We start from the raw sequence: 12,167 nt of genomic DNA, 5'->3' as shown, positions 1-12,167 counted from the left end.
TCTCGCGATGAAGTTGTCCGGTGTCCTATTTTTGAAATCCTCGGTAGTACCAATTTGTAATTTTTCGCACCACTTTAGGGGCCCCACCGCTGTGTATTTTAGAGGCACAGTTTTTCCTAACCATTCCAAAAACTGAAGTCGTCAGGAGATTGAAATCGTTATTTCTTCATTTGCGGCCTGTGTGTAAGTAGCAAACGACTTTGATCCATGGGAGAGCGCAGAGTCTCCACAGATACTGTACTGAAATTCCAGAGGGCTGGAGTAGTTCTTTATCTCGCTGCGGTGGCTGGGGTTAGGGCGCTGAGGCTACTGAGCCGGAGTACTCGGGATCGAATCCGGGGCGGCGGCCGCCTTTTTATGGAGGCGAAACGTAAAAGGCTCCAGTATGCTTAGCGATGTCAGTACGGGGAAAAGATATCCATGTGGTCGAAATTATTCCGGAGACCTCCGGTACGGCAACTCTTTGTTCCTTTCTCATTTCACACCCTCATTTATCCCTCCCCTTACGGTGCGGTTCAGATTCATAGATAGAGATTCATAGAAACTGCAAAAAGCATCCTTCCTCGTCCTTACAACCCTAGCTGGGATTAAAATCCGCCAAAAATTCTACACGGCCTATAATGAAAAACGCAGGATTTAATTGATGACTTTAATAATAAACTGCCTTTTGCAAATCAGACAAAGCCACGTTCCGCTCAATTTTATAAGTAATTACGAAGCTTACAAACTATTCATTATTCACAGAACAATATCAAGGAATTAACGACTTGACATCTGTGATAATGCAAAATAGCATTGCACCTGTAAACTATCTCCACTCTATAAATTTAGTGACAGCAAATCATGAAGAACTGATGAAAAACTGAGTTCTGCGACAAACAAAGTGATCATCATATTTTTATAATTAAGTACCAGCAATGTTCTCCTCCTTATAGTGAACACTTTTTTTCGCATCGCAGTGGCAAACTTCTCAGCGTTGGCTTCAGTCGTGGCCTTTTCAAGCGCGACCTTTCGAGCTTTCATGTTTATTATGCCATCTATTTCGCTCCATCATATTAAATGTGTGCATGCGGCACTCGTTAGCTGCCCACACAGAGTGGATAGCGATCGTTTGAGTTCATTTGTATACTATCGCTTCTAGAGACCTCAACCTGTTTTGTATTTTCATTCCTTGCACTTATTATGAAATGAGAATTATTTCTCAAAAAAAAGCACTTTGCTGGAAGAGAATGAATATTCTCCACGATAGATATCCTCAATATGCAGTTTCGAAAGAAGAAAGTGGGAGCTACTGGTCACTTTATAGACATTGATCAAGTATTTTATCTGCGCTTTAATAATAAATGTTCTGACCTTTCATCTGGCACATACTCTCTGTTGTCTTTGAAATTGATCATATATTACGCGTTTAGACCAATGGGGCACTAACTTTATTCATTTCCTCTTCTGCTAGTTGTGTCTTCCAGTACATTTATTTTAAAACATATTTGTGAACAATAGTAACACTATTCATTCCTCTTATTGATAGACATTTATGGCAGATCGCGTACGGGGCACCATTAAGATAGAAACCACTACTACAAATACTTGCTAGTGGCTCAGATAAAATTTCCGGTGTGCAGAGTCGATAACGTACCGTTAATTGCCTAATAATGACAAATCTTTCCAAAAACATTTCAAATACGTTCGTTACGTCCACGCCTATTGTCAGCAAGGTTACCACATGATCATGGCACCAGACGACACGAGGGTCCATGTAAACTTGATTTTTAAATGTCTGTTTTCTATATATACTGAAAATCCTTTAAACAATTCGTAAACGACAATCTTGTTTGATGTTGAAGAAAAGCACCTCAAACCGCCCTGACACTAACCTTAAAGATCGGTAACATAGAATAGAAACCACGACAAAATTTGTAATCATGGAACTCGTATTTACCGATAATAAATTCTGACACAATGAAATAGGTTAAATATCTTCAGAACGTGCGTCAACGATAGGAATTCAATAGAACCAAAGGATTTTTTCAAATGACACGTTATCATTCTTCTTTACAAATATATGCTCTGATTCAACTTAATTTACTAGATTGCGACCTGAAGAAAGAGTAGAGAATCAACACAAAGGTTTGCTCACTGTAAATTCAACTCCAGCTCGAAAACCTAATGAAAAAGGCTGGTAACAATTACAGGGAACACCGAAATCATTCTCACTTCACGCTGAACAAAGCGTTAAAAACAGAATCTTGAGCTTTTTGATATTTCGCCACAGGAGGCGTAGATTAATATGCAGGACGGTTCTTATTTGATGATTAACGTGGCACCGAAGAGTTTCCACACCGTATTTTGAGCGATAGAATTAGATCTTAAATAATCCACGTTTCGTATGTCGTGAATTGAGTGTTGTTTAGTGAAAGGCTCTGGTAAGATGGTTTGCATTTTGTTGTTTACTTCGTGTACTTGTACAAGTTCTGCACATAAACTAGTCCTTTACATGCGTTTGTTCGGTATTCGATATAAATTTATAAAATGTTCATCTGTATTGTTCTCATAAAGCGAGTATGTTATGAGGCTACTAATCTAGCGTTGCGTCACCGCACGTTCATGTATCTTGAATCTGTACTCTTTCTCCAGGTCGCAGCTCAGTAAATTATGTAGGATCCCAACATATATTTGTAAAGGAGACAATAACGTGTGACGGGAGAAATATTTTTGGTTTCATATAACTCCTATCATTGACGCACGTTTTGAAGATAATTAACCTATTTGACTGTGTCAGGACGCATTTTCGACAAATACGACTCCCATGATTGCATATTTTGTCGTGATTTCTATGTTACCGTTCTTTAAGGTTAGGGTCAGGGCAGTTTGAGGTGCATTTCGTCGACACCAAAGAACATTGCTTTTGTTTTAAAGTGGTCGTTTACCAAATGTTTAGAGGATTTTCAGTATATATAAACAACGGACATTTAAAACCAAGCTTACATGGACCTTCGTGTCGTGTCGTGCCGTGTTGATATGGTAATCTCACTGAAATTAGACGTTGACGTTACGAACGTACAGGAAATTTTTTTGAAAAGAATTGTCATTATTAAGCATTTCACGGTATTGTATCGACTCCGCACGCCAGAAATTTTATCTGCGCCGCTAGCATGTATTTGTGGTAGTGGTTTCAATCTTAACGACGCCTTGTTGTACGCGGCCTGCCATATATGTCTAGCAATAAGAGAATTGTATATTGTAACTGTTTTTCACAAATATGTTGTAAAGTAAATGTACTGGAAGGCACAACTAGCAGAAGAGGAAATGAATAAAGTTTGTGCCCCATTGAACCAAATGCCTGTTAGATAATCATTTTCAAACACAAAGGAGAGTATTTGCCAGATGAATGGTCCAAACCTTTATTATTAAAGCCCAGATGAAATACTTGATCAATGTCTATAAAGGGAAAAGTAGCTTCCAATTTCTAATTTTTAAAGTGCAAATTGGGGATATCTATCTTGGTGAATATTCGTTCTTAGCCGAAAATTGCTTTTTTTTTGTGAAATCATACTCATTTCATGTTGTGCACACGGAAAGGAAGCAGATGCGTGCTCTCAAAAGGGATAGTATACAAGTGAACTCAAATGATCGATATCTACTCTGTGTGGGCAGCTAAACAGAGCCGCACGCTAACATTTTATATGATGGAGCGAAATAGATGGCAAAATAGACGTGAAAGTTGAAAATGTAGTGCCTGAAAAGACCACGGCTAAAGCCAACGCTAAGAGGTTTGCCAATGCGATGCGGAAAATTGTGTTCATAAGGAAGAGAACATTGGTGGTACTTAAGTAATACAAAATTATGATGATCACTTTCTTTGTCGCAGAACTCACTTTTTCTTCAGTTGTCCACGATTTCCTGTTACTAAATTTATAGAGTGAAGAAAGTGTACAGGTTCAAAATCATTTTGCATTATCACAGGTGGGAAGTTTTTAATTCCTGGACAATGTTCTGTGAATAATGAATAGTTTGGAAACTCTGTAATTACTTAACAGATTGAGCGGAACGTGGCTTCGTCAGATTGCAAGGAAAGTTTTTATTTAAGTCATTAATTAAACACTGTGTGCTTCATTACAAACCATGTTGAATTTTCGCAGGATTTTAATTCGAACTAGTATTGTAAGAATGGGGATGCATGCCATTAGCAGCTCCTATGAATTTTTGGTGTTAGCACTACAGAAGCCATCTTGCGATGAAAAAGTTGCAGTTCGTGTGGGTGTTGCTCTGTCTTTGAAGCCCCGATCCCCCTGAATCAGCATGTGGAGGAAGCACCCTCGTTTAGATGCATCTCCGGGCACCTACCACTCAAAATCCAACTCCAACTGACCAGCCTCGATTCAATGCACACCTATCTACAATCTTCCAAAGCCTGGATTGTGTAAAATTTCGGCTACCCCGGCACTTCCTCCGTTCAGAAGGTCTCGATCTGCCACTAATCTATTCACATTCCCCTCATTCGAACTCCTTCCTCTAGAAGGCTCCTTCAACCAGTGTCTATTGAGCGTCCACATCTAAGCCGACACCCAAAACCAGTCTTTTTCCCGCCTGCATGCTGCTGAAAGCCCGTCCGTCATCCACTCACCTCCACTCTCTAAAAGGCTTTCGCGCACACGCCTTTCACTCCTTTTCACCCACCGCCTTCCACTTCATAAGGCACTATCCGCCAGACAACCGTGCGTCACAAAAACAGAGAGCACAGGCAACACCAAGTCCCCGCGTACTCACGTCCTCCTCGACCCTCCACCAGCTTCCCCACAAAAGCCACCCCACCAGAGCTTCCATGATGCAATCGCAGGTCAATGTAGACACAAGAATTGGAGATAACTGTAAAACCAGTCTGGTCTAACAGATATGTCACACCAAATAGTATGTAATCAAATAAATTATTTTATCATCCGGACAGTTGTACTTGACTGCCCCAAAGAACTTGTCGATGGTGATACTCCTTCAAAACGTTTTGAGAGTATGAATATACACTTAATTGTGCTAATTTGAATGGCCTAACCCCTGTCTACACAAGAGCGAAATTTTTTTAACTACTGTAGTACCTGAAGTTTCTGGGCGTTTTAAGTGTTATCATTTTCCTTTCCGCCCCCACTTTAACTTTCAAAAGCTTTAAACCTCTCCTGAGCGTTGGACTTCGGCAGATACTCTACTGGAATTCCTGAGGGCTAGATTATATCGAAATTCTACTCTATATATTCCAAGGAAAAAATATTGTTTGTTATTTCAGACTCTCCTAACTTCAGAAGAGACCGAATAGAACTGAAGAGAAAACAAAAGAAAGCTTGATTGCAAGTCCCTCAAATTTTTGAATATTAGGAAGTAATGCTGATCTCAGTGAAATTCTTTCTAGGAGATCACAATCGAAATCGAATAAAATGGGAGCATTTAGAATATGAGAGAGTATATAGACGGTCCACAGACTTCTGCCTATAAGAGAAGAAGAAGAAAGGGAATTTTAATGAAAGAAAGGCGGAGAGGTCGGCCGGTGGTAACAGGGCCCTGGCCTGCTACTCCACACAGGGGAAAGGGAAGAGGAGGAAAAGGAAAGTGTGAATGAAGGCTGATGATGGCATAATATAATGAGTTTCACGGGTGATGTCTATGCACACGCACACACACACACACACAACACTAAACACGAGAACGCTAAAATAAACGATGTAATCTGATTATAACACGCACTGCAATGTTTTTACTTAATAATTCTAGCTGCTAATGTTTCGTCTTGGGCACCGGTTGGACAGGGATCAGAGATGAGACACATGTCCATGAAGACATTCCTTGCTAATATTTCTGATAATATTTCTTATATGTGCATTCAATATTACATAAAATTTATAAAGAACTGAGCAAATATATTGAAAATATGTATCATGTATTTACCACTAGTTATTCCTAAGCTATTACTTTTGCATGAGAGCCAAGGCTAGAAACAGATTGATAATGTAAAGTATCGGACCTTGTTTCCTTTATGTACGTTAGATTATTTTTCGCTGGGTATTTCGAGATACAGTTGTAAAACGGCGTACTTTTCGAATATATTTAATTTCTTCGAAACAATAAAGGAATGAAGTAAAAAGCTTCGCAAGCTTTTGTGCACCAGCCACAATGATTCTACTGAAGTTAGCGCGAAAGACGAGTACGAAACGATTAAGCAAGTCATGACATAGTCATTTGTGTCGTATCTGGCTTCATGATTTTGTCCTTCTCTTTCGCGCTAACTGCACCATGAATCTGATTCATCTCGCGCAACCTTTCCACCTTACAACACCCAGAATGCTGTAGGGAGAAAACCATTCTTTAAAAGTAGTATTGATAAGTGGGATTTTGAATTATGGTATTCGGCTGCCAGTCGAATGCTGTCTTTCTGGTTGTCTACACAGCGAAAAATTCATAGAATGTCAATGGAGTGTCTTGCACTTTAAGGAGGAACAACGGACATTTGCTAATAAAAACAGAAGATGCGCTATATTTTTGAGAATTGGTCAAATTATGCCCGAATTCATTTCATGTGAATAATATCATATGCATACTGGGAACTAACATTCCAATAAGTGGTTTCATGGTAATCATTCCAAGCAATAAAACACATTTCGATTACTAGCCTTCAGGAGTAAAACTCTTTGTCATCATGTGAAAAAAAGACTAACTGAAAGAATGATTTCTAGGGGGCCAAACAAAAGGGAAGTGCCAAATACGTGACATTAAGTCTTCCTTGTGAATGAAAATATTAGTCATCAATGTAAATAATGCCACAAAAATCTCTGCTAGCATTAGTGTATCCCTCGTGAAGAGCAGCCGCAGCCACCGGCAGGCTTCACCGTGCGCGCGGGTGGCGTGATGAAGTCCGTCATTGACCGCCTGATACCCGCACCCCTGCGTCTCTCTTCCCTACCCGCCTACCGTCCCTCCAACAATCTCTTGTCTTTCCGCCCCCTCTGTCTGCTTTGCTTCTGCACGCTTGTCTTCTTGAAAGTGGCCAGACGGGTATTTTTAAAATAAAATATTTGAAGAAACGAAATGCCGCAGTAATTGTCTCACAGCTCGGCGTACACCCGAACCGCAGCGTAAGGTTCCAATTTTCAATCCGCCACACATGCGCCGCTCCTTATTTGTCTTTCCTCTCCCATTTCCTCCTTCCCTCCTTTTTCCTCTGCGGACAGCGGTGCTACGCGTCTACATTTGGCGCTATGCGACCGAGAGTACAGGCAGATGGAGAGAATTTTCTATTCTGGGGTTTAACAGTAATTCACATTAAAATAAGTTCGCACGATTCACTTAATATGAACAGGATCAGTTCAGAAAGTCACCCTAACTTTAGCACTAGCAAATGGCTAATAATTATCTCTCTCTTTCTTCTGACTGATTGCTCTGAAACAATTCATTGTAAGATAAATCCTCCAGAGATGTAGCATATCCATCGCATGAAAAAGTGGGTAGATGACGCGTTGAGAGTTGTAGGTTGAAGATGATTTTTGACTGGTGGTTGCCCAAAGGTACGCCCCCCGGCGGCCACTCGCAGTGTTTGGTGCTTCAAAGGGGAGAGGCTTAAACATAGACATGCACATACACAGACATCCGCTTCATCACCGAAAGATTACTCTACTCTGAAGTGCGAAAATTCTTCATAACTGTTAAAGGTGTTCTTGATCATACCGAATTTTTCTCCTTTATGTTTGGGAAGTCTCCTGAAATCCAGGTAGGAATCAAAGCTTTAAAAACTTTCCGCAGAATTGGTGTTGAGGCAACGCAGTGCTTGTTTGTAGGCAAATACAAGAAAAAATTATTTTTTTGTCAATTCTGCACTATCTGCTGACTTTTGAAGAGCCCGCTAAACCACTACGGAGCCTTAAATACTAAGATTTACACACAAAAGAAATCTCCGCCAACACTGCCTTAGTGTTCGACTTAAGAGCGTTAGTGACGGGAGCTTCAAGTTTTTACATCGGTGTGCTCAGCAGAAGTGAAGAGCACCAAAGACAACACACGCGGGTGCGCACTGTTCGGAAACATCGTTTTTGAAATACATGTAGCGCCATCTAGCTCATGAATTTCGCATACTGTTGCGATTTATGGCCACCTTTTTATATCTGTATATTTCCTCGTTTTATCGGTTAACACAATTTATAAACGTGGGAATCAGGATACGGCAAATTGTTTGAGACCATCTGGAGCCCTCTGGGAAAAACGGATCGGCCGTGATGGTCGTCTGAAGGTCCTCGGAATGCATGGTTTGGGGGCGGAAAGGTCGTCGTTGCGAATCCAATACCTATTTTGGGCTTCATCTCAGATTGTTGTTCCATCCTCAGAAATATTCAGTCATCTGACAGCACTTCGAACATTCTGTGTGAAAAGCGTGACCCCCGAGTTTTATGCAAATAGTGGTCCTGGGGGAGCCCACTTCGATGGCTGGTATACTGGCATTTACCGGGTGTTATAGGGAAGACTAAGTAATTTTCATAAAAGTGTTTTTCTGGCAAAGATATGTCTTTTGCGACATGGTAATGCCACGCTTGGCGGATGCCAGAAAACCGGTGAATAATATTAACTAGTGAGGTGGTTAACTAATTTTCAAAATTCAACTTTTAACTATTGAGTTAGGCGCCTGGTTGCAATTACAGATTTGCATTGGGTCGTTAGTATCCGTCATAACAGTTTTCAGAATTTTGAAAACGTGATTACGCTCACCGCTGTAGCTCGGCAGTATATAGCTGCATCGTTCGAAAATATGTATATATGCGCTGTCTAAAGCATGCAGGAAAAGCAACCCCTCCATTGCACGTAATTAGTGGAAAAAGCCAAAATTTATCGAGCCAACGCGGCAAGAGAAATCGCGTTATTGATATTCTGCAAACTGGTATGGCGGCTCCTAACGAACAGCTACAGATATCTAATTGCAGCCAGGCGCCCAACTCTTAATAGTTAGAAACTTAATTATTAGAAATTCGTTAACCACTTTAGTAGTTAAGATTCACCGGTTTTCTGGTCTGCGGCAACGGTGGCAGTACCACGCCGAGAAAGCCACATTTTTACCTGATAAATCCTACTTTTTAAACTTAAACAAAAATCTATCTGTTAAACCCCGTTCATAACGAATCGAAAGGATAGATATTATAAGCGGCGCTACGCCCACTGTTGCTGTCTAATACAGTTTGGTCACGTGGTAGCTGTTCCGGTCAACTTCACCTTCATTGCAGACAGACGCGTCCTTTGCGAACGTAAGTAGTAAAAGCTACTGGTCTTAGAAAACGCAGAGGCGAAAGACCTGCCCCCTCTGCCCAAACAAATTATTTTTGCACCCGAAACCTTTTTCGTTATAGACAGCTAAAACCGATAGTGGTTGAACTTAAAAAATGAAACTCAGATGCCTATTTGAGAAAACGACCTTGATCCGTTCGCGTTAATTAGACGCTGGCATTGGTTTGTACTTTTTTCTTTGCTCAACGCATCATTTAGCTTGTCGGTGGCAACCATGATAGCGCTGGTTTCAACCATTGCCTTTCGCACTTTCATGTGCAATGTGACTATTTGAAGGCAGCGTAGACATTGCTTCAGTTCATTTGTACGCTGTCGCTTCTAGAGAGCCAAATCTAAGCTTTAATGTCATTTTTAAGCATGTACGAGTAAATGTCAGAGTATTAATTCGTAAAAGCAGTGCGCTCAAAGGGAATAACTCTCTCACTAAAATATGCTCAACGCGCCCTTTTGGAAGCGGGAACTGGAAACTGCATACTTCATAGACATTTAGGGAATATTCGAACGGGGTTCCATTTTCAAAACTTCAAAAGATATATCCGGAGAAGAGCATTCGCTATATTCGAGAATTATAATCGAATACTCGTTAGGTTCTTTATGGCAGGGCTTTTTAATATTTCCTATTCTGATAGCTTGTGTCTTTCTGTGCAATTTCCTTACAAAATACTTGTGAATAAATGCTCATATTGGACATTCTTCTATATTGCTAGAAATATTTAGCACACCATGTCCAACAGATCACTAGATTAAAAAAAAATCAGACTCAAAAATTTTCTACAGTTTTAGCAATGAATTCTCGGTTGACGTATAAGCAAACCCTGAATTTCCATATGCATGGAAACGTATATGTTTTAGTAAGGGATTGCTATTGTTTCGGTATTTTCTGTGCTGTTTCGTTATAATTACCCATGTGCAAAGCACAATACACTATGTACAAATTTCTCTGTTTAATCATGCATTGTTTGCATACAGGGTAATTTTTTAGTGTACTATGACTAACGCTTCCAGTCTCGAAGAAACCTGCTGCCTAATACAGTGCCAAAAGCAAGCTAGACGCGGAGAAACAAAACGAATGTGGCCGCGACTGCGATGCGCCTTTATTTCAAACCTGCGGTGGCGATAAAGATCAGGCAGATAGAATAACACAGCGGAAAGCCTAGACGAACGATGAACCAGACAACACGAGATCTGGTTCTTCGTTTGTATTCGTTTTCAGCGCGGTTATCCTGTGGATAGTGACCAACTTTACCAGGTGTCCGTCCCTCTAAGATAAGTTGGCTAGCCATAGCACGAGAGCACTATTATATCGCCGCAACCAATCATCCCTCGTATTTGATGATGATGATGATGATGTCATTAGGCTTAATAGCACATACCCAGGACGGGCGACTGGCCAGTGTGCATTGCGGATACGAACGCAGTCATTGACGAGGAGTGGAGTATTTGGATAACTTAGTGTCCTAGACAAGAACTTGTACAAAAAAATGAAGAAAAGAAAGGGAAAAAAGCCGTGAATTCTCATTTCAGCAGAGGAATATACCTGATGTAATTAAGCAAGGTGTCCCTGCTAATTTTAGCCACGGTTTAAAAATAGGCTCCAGCACTCTAAGACGACGCGTCCAAATTCATTTTGTTGGTATTGTATGGAGCAACTCACACTATTTTTGTATTGGGATTAACTGTATAAATAATTGAGATTATTTAGCTACTTAGCAAGCAACGAAGATGGGCAAAAAGGTAAAATGTGTAAGTTGAATGTTCAGCGAAACGCCCCACTGTATAGTATCTTACTTTCCAATACGTATCGGCTTTTTTCCGCTTTCTGCACATGCCCGCGCAATACGAAAAATACATCCCGCTTGCGCCCAGGAATTGCAGTGCTCTCAAAATTTTCGTTCAGGAACGAACAGTTCAATAAGCTGGGTGTGCTTCTGTTTAAAAGGTGACAGGGCTGCGACGCACGCGCTGGCTGTGCGGTTACAGGAGCTCAACCGATAACGATTGTCTGCTTGTCGCTGTCATCAAGCGGCGCGAGGGAAGCGTAGCACGGGCGTAAATAACACAGCCAGCTGCTGCGCCGCTGCCCTGTGACCTTTTAAACAGCACAGAGGGCTAACTGATCTATTCCTCCAAACACAGAACGCTCATGAGCACTGCAGTCGCCGCGTGCAAGCGCGCATGTCACCTGGTATTTTTATATTTCGCGAGCATTTGCAGTCAGCGAAAAAAATGCGGATATTTAATAAATGGAGAGTTTATAATGTTCACTCGGAACTTTTGTGGATCGTTCTACAACTCCCGCATTGGCCTTTTTCGCCTATCTTCTTTGCTAGCAAAGTGCGTTAATTAATCTCGAATGTGTTGTGTCGTGTTGTGTTGTATTGAGTTTTACGGCACATAAGTAGCAAAGGCCATCATGCGCAAAGCTCTAGGTATAAGGTCCCTGTGGAATAATTACAAATGGGAAATATTATCGATTCTGTAGATGGCCTAAAAGATTGTGCTGTCTAGTAATAACAGAGAAGAATAAATCTGGAAATGGTTAGTGGTGAAAGCCTTAAATAAAGTCAGGAAGCCTCAGCGGCTATCCTTGGCTGGACAGGGATACTGAGGCTCCCATCCAATCAAATAAAAGCCTCAGCCTTCTTATCAGGGATGAGAGAGTGGCTAAGATATATCATGTAATAAAGCGAACCAGTGGTTCAAAATTTACAGTTTTGCAAGTAGCATGCTTCTGTTAACAAGCTAAAAATGGAAGCTATGTTAACAATGGCATTTCATCTAAGAGAAATATTGGGTGAAAAGGAATGCATTCATTATAAAACTGAGTAAAGTAGTGTTGTCTTAGTTTTTCCAGTTTAACA

This window comes from Amblyomma americanum, chromosome 5 (assembly GCF_052857255.1).
Source record: "Amblyomma americanum isolate KBUSLIRL-KWMA chromosome 5, ASM5285725v1, whole genome shotgun sequence".
Taxonomy (NCBI): Eukaryota; Metazoa; Arthropoda; class Arachnida; order Ixodida; family Ixodidae; genus Amblyomma; species Amblyomma americanum.
Note: the sequence above shows the minus strand (reverse complement) of the source record.